Genomic DNA, 15047 nt, shown 5'->3' on the forward strand with positions numbered 1-15047 from the left:
TGTGATCCCAATTCACAACAAGCCAAACACTTTATTTTACCTTCTACAGACGAATTTAAGAAAATTACTGAAATATTTTTTTCTACATTGAAAAAGGTTCTTCTGAAAGGGGGTATAGCTCAGTGGTAGAGCATTTGACTGCAGATCAAGAGGTCCCCGGTTCAAATCCGAGTGCCCCCTTTGCCATGACCAAAGCAGAATGTGATATTTGGTATTGTTATCCTAGTTAACAACAAGCCAAACACCAAATCAAGAGGTCCCCGGTTCAAATCCGAGTGCCCCCTTTAACATGTCCCAATCTGAATGTGATCTTTGGTACTGTTATCCTAGTTCACAACAAGCCAAACACTTTATTTTACCTTCTACAGACGAATTTAAGAAAATTACTGGAATTTTTTTTCTACATTGAAAAAGGTTCTTCTGAAAGGGGGTATAGCTCAGTGGTAGAGCATTTGACTGCAGATCAAGAGGTCCCCGGTTCAAATCCGAGTGCCCCCTTTAACATGTCCCAATCTGAATGTGATCTTTGGCACTGTTATGCTAGTTTCCCACAAGCCAAATACTTTGTTATTTTACTTTCGGTCTTTTAACTTCTAAAGACAAATTTAAGAAAATTACTGAGTTTGTTTTTTTTACTTTGAAAAAGCTTCTCTGAAAGGGGGTATAACTCAGTGGTAGAGCATTTGATTGCAAATCAAGAGGTCCCCGGTTCAAATCCGAGTGCCCCCTTTGGCATGACCAAAGCAGAATGTGATCTTTGGTACTGTTATCCTAGTTCACAACAAGCCAAACACTTTATTTTACCTTCTACAGACGAATTTAAGAAAATTACTGCAATTTTTTTTCTACATTGAAAAAGGTTCTTCTGAAAGGGGGTATAGCTCAGTGGTAGAGCATTTGACTGCAGATCAAGAGGTCCCCGGTTCAAATCCGAGTGCCCCCTTTAACATGTCCCAATCTGAATGTGATCTTTGGTACTGTTATGCTAGTTTCCCACAAGCCAAATACTTTGTTATTTTACCTTTGGTCTTTTAACTTCTAAAGACAAATTTAAGAAAATTACTGGGATATTTTTTACTTTGAAAAAGCTTCTCTGAAAGGGGGTATAACTCAGTGGTAGAGCATTTGACTGCAAATCAAGAGGTCCCCGGTTCAAATCCGAGTACCCCTTTTAAAATATCCCGATCTTTGGTACTGTTATCCTAGTTCACAACAAGCCAAACACTTTATTTTACCTTCTACAGACGAATTTAAGAAAATTACTGAATTCTTTTTTCTACTTTGAAAAAGGTTCTCTGAAAGGGGGTATAGCTCAGTGGTAGAGCATTTGACTGCAGATCAAGAGGTCCCCGGTTCAAATCCGAGTGCCCCCTTTGGCATGACCAAAGCAGAATGTGATCTTTGGTATTGTTATCCTAGTTCACAACAAGCCAAACACCAAATCAAGAGGTCCCCGGTTCAAATCCGAGTACCCCTTTTAAAATGTCCCGATCTTTGGTACTGTTATCCTAGTTCACAACAAGCCAAACACTTTATTTTACCTTCTACAGACGAATTTAAGAAAATTACTGGAATTTTTTTTCTACATTGAAAAAGGTTCTTCTGAAAGGGGGTATAGCTCAGTGATAGAGCATTTGACTGCAGATCAAGAGGTCCCTGGTTCAAATCCAAGTGCCCCCTTTAACATGTCCCAATCTAAATGTGATCTTTGGTACTGTGATCCCAATTCACAACAAGCCAAACACTTTGCTATTTTACCTTCTACAGACAAATTTAAGAAAACAACTGAGTTTTTTTTTTTTTTTTACTTTGAAAAGGGCTAACCAAAAGGGGGTATAGCTCAGTGGTAGAGCATTTGACTGCAGATCAAGAGGTCCCCGGTTCAAATCCGGTTGCCCCCTTTGGCATGACCAAATCAGAATGTTATCTTTGGTACTGTTATCCTAGTTCACACCAAGCCAAACACTTTATCTTACCTTCTACAGACGAATTTAAGAAAATTACTGGGATATTTTTTCTACTTTGAAAACGGTTCCCTGAAAGGGGGTATATCTCAGTGGTAGAGCATTTGTCTGCAGATCAAGAAGTCCCCGGTTCAAATCCGAGTGCCCCCTTTGGCATGACCAAAGCAGAATGTGATCTTTGGTACTGTTATCCTATTTAACAACAAGCCAAACACTTTATTTTACCTTCTACAGACGAATTTAAGAAAATAACTGAGTTTTTTTTTACTTTGAAAATGGCTAACCAAAAGGGGGTATAGCTCAGTGGTAGAGCATTTGACTGCAGTTCAAGAGGTCCCCGGTTCAAATCCGAGTGCCCCCTTTAACATGTCACAATCTGAATGTGATCTTTGGTACTGTTATCCCAGTTCACAACAAGCCAAATACTTTGTTATTTTACCTTCGTTCTTTTAACTTCTAAAGAGAAATTTAAGAAAATTACCGGGATATTTTTTACTTTGAAAAAGCTTCTCTGAAAGGGGGTATAACTCAGTGGTAGAACATTTGACTGCAAATCAAGAGGTCCCTGGTTCAAATCCGAGTACCCCTTTTAAAATGTCCCGATCTTTGGTACTGTTATCCTAGTTCACAACAAGCCAAACACTTTATTTTACCTTCTACAGACGAATTTAAGAAAATTACTGGGAAATTTTTTACTTTGAAAAAGCTTCTCTGAAAGGGGGTATAACTCAGTGGTAGAGCATTTGACTGCAGATCAAAAGGTCCCCGGTTCAAATCCGGTTGTCCCCTTTGGCATGACCAAAGCAGAATGTGATCTTTGGTACTGTTATCCTAGTTAACAACAAGCCAAACACTTTATTTTACCTTCTACAAACGAATTTAAGAAAATTACTGAAATGTTTTTTTCTACTTTGAAAAAACTTCTTTGAAAGGGGGTATAGCTCAGTGGTAGAGCATTTGGCTGCAGATCAAGAGGTCCCCGGTTCAAATCCGAGTGCCCCCTTTGACATGGCTGAATTTGATCTTTGGTACTGTTATGCCAGTGTCCAACAAGCCAAACACTTTGTTCTTTTATCTTCTACAGACATATTTAAGATAATTACTGGGATTTTTTTTTTACTTTGAAAAAGTTTTTGCGAAAGGGGGTATAGCTCAGTGGTAGAGCATTTGACTGCAGATCAAGAGATCCCCGGTTTAAATCCGGTTGCCCCCTTTGGCATGACCAAATCAGAATGTGATCTTCCTAGTTCACACCAAGCCAAACACTTTATCTTACCTTCTACAGACGAATTTAAGAAAATTACTGAAATATTTTTTTCTACTTTGAAAAAGGTACTTCTGAAAGGGGGTATAGCTCAGTGGTAGAGCATTTGACTGCAGATCAAGCGATCCCCGGTTCAAATTCGAGTGCCCCCTTTAACATGTCCCAAACTGAATGTGATCTTTGGTACTGTTATGCTAGTTTCTAACAAGCCAAATACTTTGTTATTTTACCTTCTACACACAAACTTAAGAAAATTCCTTGGTTTTATTTACTTTACAAAAAGGTGACTGAAAGACTGAAAATGTCCCGATCTTTGGTACTGTTATCCTAGTTCACAACAAGCCAAACACTTTATTTTACCTTCTACAGACGTATTTAAGAAAATTACTGAAATATTTTTTTTCTACTTTGAAAAAGGTTCTTCTGAAAAGGGGTATAGCTCAGTGGTAGAGCATTTGACTGCAGATCAAGAGGTCCCCGGTTAAAATCCGAGTGCCCCCTTTAACATGTCCCAATCTGAATGTGATCTTTGGTACTGTAATCCCAATTCACAACAAGCCAAGCACTTTGCTTTTTTCCCTTCTACAGACAAATTTAAGAAAACAACTGAGTTTTTTTTTTTTTTTACTTTGAAAAGGGCTAACCAAAAGGGAGTATAGCTCAGTGGTAGAGCATTTGACTGCAGATCAAGAGGTCCCCGGTTCAAATCCGAGTGCCCCCTTTAAAATGTCCCGATCTTTGGTACTGTTATCCTAGTTCACAACAAGCCAAACACTTTATCTTACCTTCTACAGACGAATTTAAGAAAATTACTGGAATTTTTTTTCTACTTTGAAAAAGGTTCTCTGAAAGGGGGTATATCTCAGTGGTAGAGCATTTGACTGCAGATCAAGAGGTCCCCAGTTTATTTTAATTTTATTTATTCATTTATTTGACATGGACATTGCAATTAAACATAGTACAAAACAAGTTTGTAACTGATGCTATGCAAAAAGAGTTTATAGCTAGTGCTAATTTTCAACTCCAGTCCATGGTTGGGCCTTTACACTACAACATTTTCTATATCATCCTAAAACGTATCTATAGACACACCATATAAATCACTTACATACACAAACTAGCTATTTACAAATGGGTACATTCCTGTTTCGATTTCATCCAAGACTTAACTCGAGAAGTGAACATTATAAGCTCAGTCATGGTTTTAAGTTCAGTGGGTAATAAGTTCCACATCTTTGCACTTTTATATGAAAAAGCAGACTGACCAAATTAAGTCTTACTGTGCGGAACGATACAGTTGTTATTGATAGAGCCTCTGGTGACTCTGTTGATGCTTTGTCTCTGCATAAATGAACTGAGTGGCTCAGGTGCTATATTATTGAGACATTTGAAAGTTAGTTTGAGAAAACATAAATCACTAAAGCTTTCAAAGCTTAACAATTTATACTTCTGGAGAATATTGCAGTGATGGTAGAGGATTGGCTTCTTGTCCATAATCTTTACAGTTTGATTGTATAATGACCTGATGTGTTTAGTTGCTGAGAGCGTAGCCTGTGCCCATGTTGTCATGCAGTATGATATATGAGAGAATATTATAGCGTGCATGTACAGGAGGGCGGCCTGGTTTGGAATGTATTGTCTAATTAGTTTGAAACAGTTTAGGTTGCTTTGTATAGTTTTTGAGATTTTCTTAAGATGTTTGTCAAATTTTAATTGGGGGTCAAGGATCAATCCAAGGTATTTAAAATCTGTTACCAATTTTATAGTTGTATCTTCCAAATTAATCAGAAAATTTTGTTACACATCTTGTCTTTTAATAGAAAAACACATTGCTACAGTTTTAGTTGAATTTAGCACCAACTGATTTTGAATGAGCCATTGACTGACCTCAGCCATACAAGTGGTCAAAACCTCCGCTGACTGTTCCAGTGACTTAGCGGGTGCATAAAAAACAGCATCGTCCGCATAAAGTTGGCAATTTACATCTGGACAGATTTGTGGCAAATCATTTATAAAAAGACTACACTTCAAAGGTCCCAGTATAGAGCCCTGTGGTATGCCCCTTTGAATGCGTAAGAGTGGTGACTTATCCTGACCAACTTTAACACACTGATGTCTGTCTTGAAGATAAGATGTGAACCAGCTAACTGTCTCAGCAGAAAAGTTAAAGGATGTCATCTTGGATAGTAGTAGGCTATGACTGACCGTTTCGAAAGCCTTTTTTAGATCTAAAAACACAGCTCCTACCACCTGACTCCTGTCCATGGACTGTTTTAGATTTTCAATCAAACAGCAGTTTGCAATTTCGGTTAAATAACCCGGTCTAAAACCAAACTGCTGTGGGTGGAGGAGCTGATTGGTTTCCAAGTGGTCATTCAATTGTGCAGCTACTACTTTCTCAAGTACTTTTGATCAAATAGGCAAAATGGATATGGGCCGATAATTGCACATACTGTCCAGACTTCCTGCTTTGAATATTGGTATGATGACGGCCTTTTTCCAGTCTGAGGGAAATTTACACGTTCTTATTGACAGATTAACTAGATGTGTCAGTGGTCTTCTCAGGACACTGCTGTATTTTTTAAGAAAGCAACAATCAATATTAAAAATGGCATTTGATTTAGAATTAAATAATTTTGCAATAATTGATGTCACTTTTGTTTCATCAACTGTTTGGATGTAGAAACAATCTGCAGAAGCAGAAGGAGCTGGACAATTTAAGTTTTCAGTTGTTGAAAAATCTTTACACAAGTCTTCTACTGATTGCACAAAATATGAGTTAAATTGGTTTGCCATTATGGCAGTGTCATTCATATTTTTTCCATCTAGCGTAAGTCCCCGAATTCCTTTGTGTTTAGTTGTTTTATTAGTCAAGTTATTTAAGTATTTCCAGAGAGAATTATTGTTTCCCTTTGCATTTCCTATAAGTTTAGTATAATAAGATGCTTTCGCTTTTCGTAATTCATGGACCACTTTATTTCTTAAGCTTTTGTAAGTTAAGATATCAATATTAAGCTTTGAGCTTGAAGATTTCTTTAGGGCCATATCTCTCATCTTCATTAACTTTTTCATGTCATTATTTAGCTTTTGCTTTCTAAATTTTTCTATTAACCCTGAGATAGCTGCTGTCATAGAATTGCAACATTCATCCACATCCTCCATGGCCATAATTTGTTCCCAATTACAGTTCTTTAGTTCCCTTTCAAACTGCACAGTTTTAGATTTAGGGATAACTAATGTTATATTATTATTATTATCAGGTTTACCAAAATATTGCAGTCTCTTTTTAGTGAGTTTTCTAACTGTCAGGGTCATGTTGTGGTCTGAGAGTCCAGTTATCAGATTATAGGTCCTAGTAATACGCTCTGGTCTATTAGTAAAAGCCATGTCAATGAGCATTTTTGTTTGCCGAGTAATCCTCGTAGGCCCTTTAATCATTTGTTCACAGTCAAATTTAGTCATTATAGTTTTTAATTTTAGTCTACAAACCTTATCAGACCAATTGACATTGAAGTCACCATACCATATTGTCTCTCTATGAATCTCAAGCTGTTTCGCTGCCTTATTCAGCTCATCATAAAAAGACACATTATGAGAAGGTGGGTTATAGAGGACTACAATATTAAAGTTCATTGATGTTGATAGAGTTACATTAAGAGCAAGGCATTCGAGGGGGGTGTTAAGTTCTACTACGTGACATTTAAATATATCTCTGATGTAGATTAACACACCTCCCCCCTTCCCAGAGTTTCTGTCCTTTCTGTAGCATTGATATCCAGAAACGTCGATCATATTTGTTGAAATATTGTTGTGCAGCCAGGTTTCCGTCAAACAAATGTAGTCCAAGTTGGAGTCCAGGAGAAGTGCTGAGATCTGATCCCTTTTGGAGATTAGACAGCGGATGTTTAATTGTCCTCCTAGTATTCCTTTTGGTTTGCTCACAGGTTCCCAGAGCACTCGGGCATGATTGACCGTTTGAAAGAAAAGATGTTCTTTTTATTTTTGCATAGCACGACTGGCCATACTGGAGCGCGTTTGTAGCGTCTTGCACGCCCCTCCATTAGCACGCCTCGCTGCCCCACTGTTTACCAATTGAGAGTCATCCCGCGCGGTTCTACATCCGCGTAAAACCGTAATCGGCGCGGTCTGCATAATCTCAGCACCCGCGCATGAGTCTATCAAAGAGAATGACTCACCGGTCAGGCTGCGATCCGTTGTACACAGGCGGCTAAGATCAATAGCGGTGCGCTCCTTGGCTTGACGCTGCTCCTGTAGTTCCTGGCTCAAAGCCAACAGCTGAGCGGGCCATGCAGGGCTCTGCTCCGCGGGGCTCCAGTGTGTGCAGGGGCGGTGCCTCCACGTATCCACCAGCACCTAGCCCCACCTGCTCCACAGAGCTAGCCTGCTTCTCCGGCGAGCTTGGGCCAGGATTTAGGTGTATATCCCCAGCTAAAAGCATAAGCATCAGTAGTATTTTAGATGCTTGTGCTTTACCCTGCTGAGATGTTGCCTTGTTGCCCTTGTTGTCCTTGCTCCTGTTGCTCTTCCACCAGAATGACGACTAAATGGAATACAGAGTGTTGTATCCATACCCAAACATATGAGGCTCAAACTAGGTTTCTTTAAGAACCAATAAATCCTACAGGTCAAAATGCAATGGCACACAGCATAAGAAGAAAATCAAAAGGTTACTGCAGAGTTGTCCCCATTGGTTTGTAGTAGAGTAAATGCCATCACCACGTAGTCTTCTGAGGGCATTTGTGTTTGGTTTCTCTGAAAAGAGTTCACACACACATTTATCACAGAGTGACAATAATAAAGACAATAAATACACCATAAACACTATATTGCAGGGGTATTCAATTAAAGTTCTAAGACGTCTGGGGTCTCATTTATAAAACTGTGCGTAGGATCCTTACTAAAAGTGTATGTGTGCCCGTGGCGTACGCAAACAAAAATTGAGACTTATAAACCGTACGTATGCACCCCTGCACGCAATTTTCCATTTATAAATCACAGTCTACCTGATAATTTGCGCACGTGAAAAAAATCGACATACCGCCCTTTACCCACCCACATTCAACCATATATAGCCCATGCAAATCATGAGCCAGCAAAAGGTTCTTTATGCTTAAAAATGGCAGCAATGGAGAACAAGGCGAAAAAATGAAATTTGGTTCTTGTGACGGAGGTGGAGGAAATAATAAGAATTTTTTTTGGTAGCCATAGCATTGGCATCACTAACAAAAAACAAAAAGTGTGGAATGGCGTCATGTGACTGCAGCGGTGAATGCAGTTGGTTCGGCTAACAGGACGGTTCCTGAAATAAAAAAGAAGTGGTCCGACATAAAGGTGGGGGCAAAAAAAAAGGCTCGCCAGTCACCGACAGAGTGTGTCTGGGACTGGTGGGGATCCTGGGACGCCCGATCAGACCCGGCTGGCCTCTATCATTGGAGAAACCAGTGTGTGCGGCATTCTGCCTGACAGGGAGGGAGACACAGACATGGTGGAGACAGTGGAAACGGGTAAATCATTTTATTGCATGAGCACACTTAAACAAAATAGAAATAGCACAATATGTTATTGTGGTCTTGATTTTCCAGAGGGAATGGGAGCACAGGGTGGAGACTCCCAGCGCTGAGTCTGCATCAGCTGTGGAGTGTCCCGAGGTCCCCATCAGGAGCGCGTCCAGACCCCGTGGCACGGTTGGAAGTGGCCGGGTGTCGACTGAGGCTGTCCTTCAGACACAGAGGGACACAATTGAGGCAATAACAGTTATAGCAGATGAGCTTAAACAAATAAGGGTTGTGTTGGGCGACATTACTTCTACATTAAAAGATCTTGTTAAAAAATGAACCTTTGTGTTGTTGTCCCTTCACAAATGCCGCATTACTTCCTTGCGGATCATTGCTCCCTGATGATGCCGTTCATGTTGGGGAGGGGGGTGTGGGTCAGGCTCCTCATGCTGGAGGTAAGGAAGGTCAGGGGGGAGAGGACACCATTCCTCTGTGCCATGTTGTGTAGAATAGCGCATGCCATGATGATCTGGCAGACTTTTTCTACCACCAGAAACATCAAGGCAACGCCATCTACACTTGAGGAGGCCAATGGCTCTCTTAACTACCGAGCGCGCACGAGCGTGGGCATCATTGTAATGCATTTGCTCTGCACTCTGAGGGTTTGGAAATGGGGTGAGGAGCCAATGTCTCAGGGGGTCACCACTGTCACCTGCCAGTGTAACAGATTCATTTTACAGTAGGCTTGAACTGTTAGAAAACAGACCATTATATGTAATTTTCACTTACCAAGAAGCCACCCATCGCGCACGGCACCTGCCTCAAGTCTATTCCCTACACTGCTGTGCACTACAATAAACGAGTCATGTGTTGAACCAGGCCATCGCGCCACGACATTTGTAAGAATCATGTTGGTCTCACAAACGATTTGTTTCGATTCACATAAATTAACTCGTTCTCATGTGGCACCCTTATAGCAATATGAGTGCAGTCAATTGCGCCGATTACATTTGGGAATCCGGACATTGCTGCAAATTGCCTTTTGATATGAGCCTGTTCCCAAATTGTATGTAACTGTATGTATTGATTTGTCATTGTAATAATCCCCTTCAAAACAGCAGGCATTAAGGAGCTCATGGATGGCTGTGAAATTCCAGACCTATGTCAAATGAACAGAATTATATGTTTCCACAAGAAGCTTTGCGCAGAAAAAAATCACATCATCATATTTTGTAAACTTGCCTATCAGCTAACTCCCGCTGGTAACTCCCGGTTGCCAAAAATCCTAAAACTGACAGGACTTGGGTTGGCACCGGGATGACGCGGTTTTGTGTAGTTGGCCTTTGTAATGTTGGCCCCAATTCAGCACACAGATCCAAGAGCATGGCTCTAGGGAACCTAAATCGGCGTATTAGTCTTCATCGTGGGCCAGGAAATCTTCATGATCTCTGAACACTCTTTCCCTCCTAAGTCTGCCATTGGCATAGTCCTCCAGCAATGCCAGCGCATCCATCATGCAATAGGCTACAACATGCAGAGGTGTCACCGTAGTATTTATGTTTACAGCAATCACATTCAACCCTTTACACCTTGTCATACCAATCGACAATGAGTGGTAAACTTAAAAGTTAAGGAAATTCAAATGATGCACCTTTTATTTGATCATTTATTGACATTTATTTATTTAAATTGTTATTGTGAACATGCATGTATTTTTGATTAGGACGCATAATGAAAGTGATTTGTATGTTTATGGTAATATGGATAGGCCTATATGCGCAACTTTTCAAGTTCAATATGTTTAATTTCATTCATCTGCCATCAATCGCCAAACTGCTCCGTCTCCAAAACGTTCGTACACATGGGTCAGAGTTTGCTTGCAGGTGCGCAAATTTTCCCGTCAAGTTTGTTTTTATAAATCACAACTTATGCGTCGGAAGTGGCGTACGCCTCTTTCAGGGCCTGTGTTGTGCCTACGAAACGGTTATAAATGAGGCCCCTGGTCTCTATATCCTTCCCAGCGGATGTCCGGACAATACTGTTTTGGAACAGTTATACATTTCCTATGTTTTACTTGTAAAACGTAAAATAAAAAAACGTAAACAATCAAAATAGTCATCAAAGATGAGAATCTTCTAAGAATATTTACCAAAACTTACCCCAAAAAAAGTTAATATTTCTCCCAACTGGATATGAATATAAAAAGGTTAGATCAGATGTTTTAACAGGCTATATATATTTTTTTTACATTTAGACACATATGTCTATGGCATATGGCTTTGGGACTGAGAAAACATACAGGGGGTGCAGGGTTTACCTCTTAAGAAAAGTATGGACCATTTTTATATTTAGCTTAAAGCAAACATAATCTAATAATAAAAACTCATCATGAGGACATAAAGTTAACAATTAATTTAAAAGTGCTCTAAATAATTTTCCAAATTCTAACATTGTTTATTATGAAATGCTCATTTGCTGAATAACAATGCTAAATATATGGGGGGAAAAACACCACACATTAACTTTTCTCAAACCTGGTTTAGTTAAACGGTCAGAGTCTCTGTTTGACAGATAAAAATAATTGTATTCGCCGCATTCTCGTTTTCTGCAGTGTTTTAGAGAAAGTAGCTATCTATTTTGCTGTTCACCGTGTTTCTGCTACTGTTGTTAAAATAATATAGCCCTATTCGCACGGGATAAGTATTATGGTGACCTCTAGTAATTTGCAAGAATTGCGGAGGTTGTCTGTGATTTAATCCCGTGCGAATCGGCCATGTCTGTAATTTGTAAAGTAAAAATTCTCCCGCAAATGAACCTACCGTTACCATATATCGCCGAACACCGAGGGCCTGTGATAACATTAGCCAAGGTTTTTGTTTCCTGTGCGCTTTTTGCCCTGATGTTTTGACGCGCTGCAAACTTTAATCTGTAGAAACCATAAAATGGCGCAATTATGTCCCGCGGTCCGGATGGAACCGCCATTTGAACAACACTGCTATATTGGATGTTGAACATTGTTCTCCAGTACCTTGGCACAGTGAAAACAGCAAACGCTCTCGGCAGGAAGGATATTAGAGTTTCGTCGGGCGGGTGGGGACGAATAACAAGGTATTCACCCCAGGCATCAAGAGTATTTGGACTGCGGCATTGGAAAAGGGAACTCATGGTGAGAAAGGATCTAGCAGCTATAAATGCCACTGAGGGGCAACCAAGGGGAAAGAGTGTTTAAGTGTTTTATAAAGACTAGCCAAGACCTACGTTTACACATCCACAATAAACATCTCATCTTACAATTTCCCTTACAAAAGCCCTCACACTGAGGTGAAAAGCATTTAAACTACCGCAACACTATAAACCTTCTGCCGAGAACCAGCGCAGACGGGAGTGGCGTTCTTCATGAAAGCCAGTGGCTGGGTGTTATTTACTTAATTTTGTTGCTTGCTATCTTTCTTGTTCTCTAAGAATAATAAGGAGAATGACGAAATGAAGAAAGAATTCTTCAATTACAAACCTCCTGTTTGCACATATGAATCCCAGGATGGTGGTCCTTCAAGAATTTGCTGGAGTTGCAGGCTAAAGAAATACAACCAAAACAGAAGGATCAAACCCACGTCCATCCCCGCAACGTGAACTGTGCTTTTTGAGACCTATATTAGATGCATACCAGTGTTGAAATGCAATTTAATTTTCATCTCATTTTCAGTCTAGCATGAAGAAAAAGTTAAAGAACTGTTTTCATGCATAATGCTTTCACCATAACTCAAGGCTTGGCTTCATTCTGAGGCTGTATTGTGTTATTAGAATGTCATCCAAGTTTTGATTTAGGAGTCACATTCAGATCACCTATGATGCATTCAAGACGGAGGTCACCGTCTGATAATCTGCATTCTTCGTGGTGTAAAACTAAATACTGCCATTACAAATATACCATGACAGCACAAGACGAGCCAATAGCCTGAAATGCAAAGCGTTTGAGTTGAAACACACTGGTCTATTCTCGCTTGAGAAGGTGCAGATCCTCGTTTTCATTTATGATTAATCTTAAGGGAAAAATGCAATATTTTTCCTCATACTACCACAAATAATTAACCTCAGTGTTTTAGTGGTGTGCGCTGGTTAATGTCATCAGCTTCTTCTTCTGGAAAGGCTTGCCACTAGATGTTGGAACAGGGCTGTGGGAATTTGCTCCGGCCTGGCTCACCGTCTCCATTCATCCCGAAGGTGTTTGGTCAGACCAGTCGAGCTCTTCAACACCACACACAGTTAAGCATTTCTTAATGGACCTTACTTTGTGCACAGGGACATACCGAAACTGAAACTCTTCTGAAAGCGTTTTAACAAAGTTGTAAGCACACGATTCTCTAGAATGTCATTGTAATGTGCACCATTTCAATATCATTATCAAGATATAAAAGCAAATATAAATATAAAAGTTAATATGCTATAATAAGACAAAGCATGTGTAAATTCATAAGTCGACAGCATTGCTGAGTATTTCCTCCTTAAAACTGCAGTGAACCAAAGACAGTCTCAAAAACACGCTTTGAAATCGCTGGTGTTTCTGACGTCACAAACTACCTTGTAACCAATCAGATCAACGTGTGATCGTCAACCAGTGGATCTCTGAGCTGAGTGAGTGAGTGGAGGCGGGGCTCATTTGCATATTCATAGAACCCCACTAAATGAGGCAAGAGTGTCGAGTTACATTCAAGATATTTTTAAGGCATGAAGACATTTCTTTTCCAAGGAAAAACATTTTAAATATGTAATTTTGGAGATCAAAGGTGAGTTTTAAGGGATACAATTATTGAAAACAGGGGGACTTTAAAGATTGCTTTTTTTAGCCTACTTTTCTTCCCTATTGTAATGTATATCTGAGTGAAATGGCTTCTGGAACAAGAACTAATGTGGGAGGGGCTTGAGTTTGTCTGTGGGGAATTGATTGGATGGTTGTGGTTTGCTATTGGTGGATCTCGTGTGAGTGACAGGTTGCCCCGCCCTCGTCATCAGAGAAGAGAAGAGATGCTGCAAGAGGAACTTATTCTGATTCAAGATTATGAGGAACATGAATTAATAATAATACACATGGATAATTCATTTATAATAATTGCCAATATTGCGCAAAAAAACAAGAATGGGCAATTTTGATTTCATGGTGCCTTTAAGATATTAACTCTTAATTTTATGAAAAGATTGATCAAAATTAAGTGAGTTTATGCTTAAAACAAGACAAAATAAATGTCAATGGGGTCAGCAAAATAAACTTAGTTTGAAGTGAAAACAAGTAAACAATTTTTTTACCCCATTGGTAGACATTAATCTTGTTTTAAGCAGAAAATCACTTAATAAAAAAAAAAAAAAAAAAAAAAAAAAAAAAAAAAAAGCCTTGTTATCTATGTCATTTAGCTTCTCACATACTTATTTTGAATCTAAGAATGTCCAGGTATTTGTACTGGAAAGCAAGACAATAATTGAAAAAGAACTTTTTTTTTTTCCAGTGGAAGACTCAACTGCTAGAATTAATTGGCCTGGCCTGCTGGTGTCCACATACCTTTGGCCACTTAGTGAATTTATGGAAAAATTAGTTTGGCCTGAATTTTGCTTAATAAAAGAAGGGATTTCTCAAGCACATCAGACAAGCAGGGAGCTGTCGAGCTCTTAACCACTGAAGAGAGGTCCAAAATAAGCTGTATGGAAGATGATGAATTGATTTGTAATTTACTTGTCAAAGTTTTGACAGAACTGTTGACTACAGTCGCAAGGAAAATAAGATTGCAAAATTCAGCAGCCAAAAGCAACAGTGTTCAACTCATAAATTGAAACTAAGAATAAATGCTGCAAAAAAAAAAAACACAAAAAACATTTACTATCAGACAGAAATACTGCCATCTTATTTGGACCATCCATATCATTTAATAGAAAGCTGAGAATTTGCTTCAAGCATGATTTGTGTCTCTAGATGTTGAGTCACGCACAGTACATTTTTGCGGGTTTCTTTTCAAAGTTGCCCTCTGGCAAGTGCAGCATTTAAATTATATGTTTGTAATGATGGGGCACAAATAAAGCTGGAACAGACAGCTTCAGCTTTGACTCATCTCTGTGCAAACTTGATGGTATTCGATCATTATGACTGTACGCACAACACGAGAGATGATTTGTTCTTGGCCTTCCTCCGTCCATTAAACATCACAGCAGCACTTCTGCACATAAATTTAGGCCGGCTTTGCATAACTTAATGTTGTGAACCTGTTGAATGAATGTGTTTTCACATGTTGTTCTCCTCTAGTGGAATGTCTTGTTTTG

The sequence above is a fragment of the Rutilus rutilus genome (genome assembly GCF_951802725.1).
Source record: "Rutilus rutilus genome assembly, chromosome: 22".
In the NCBI taxonomy this organism is placed as follows: Eukaryota; Metazoa; Chordata; class Actinopteri; order Cypriniformes; family Leuciscidae; genus Rutilus; species Rutilus rutilus.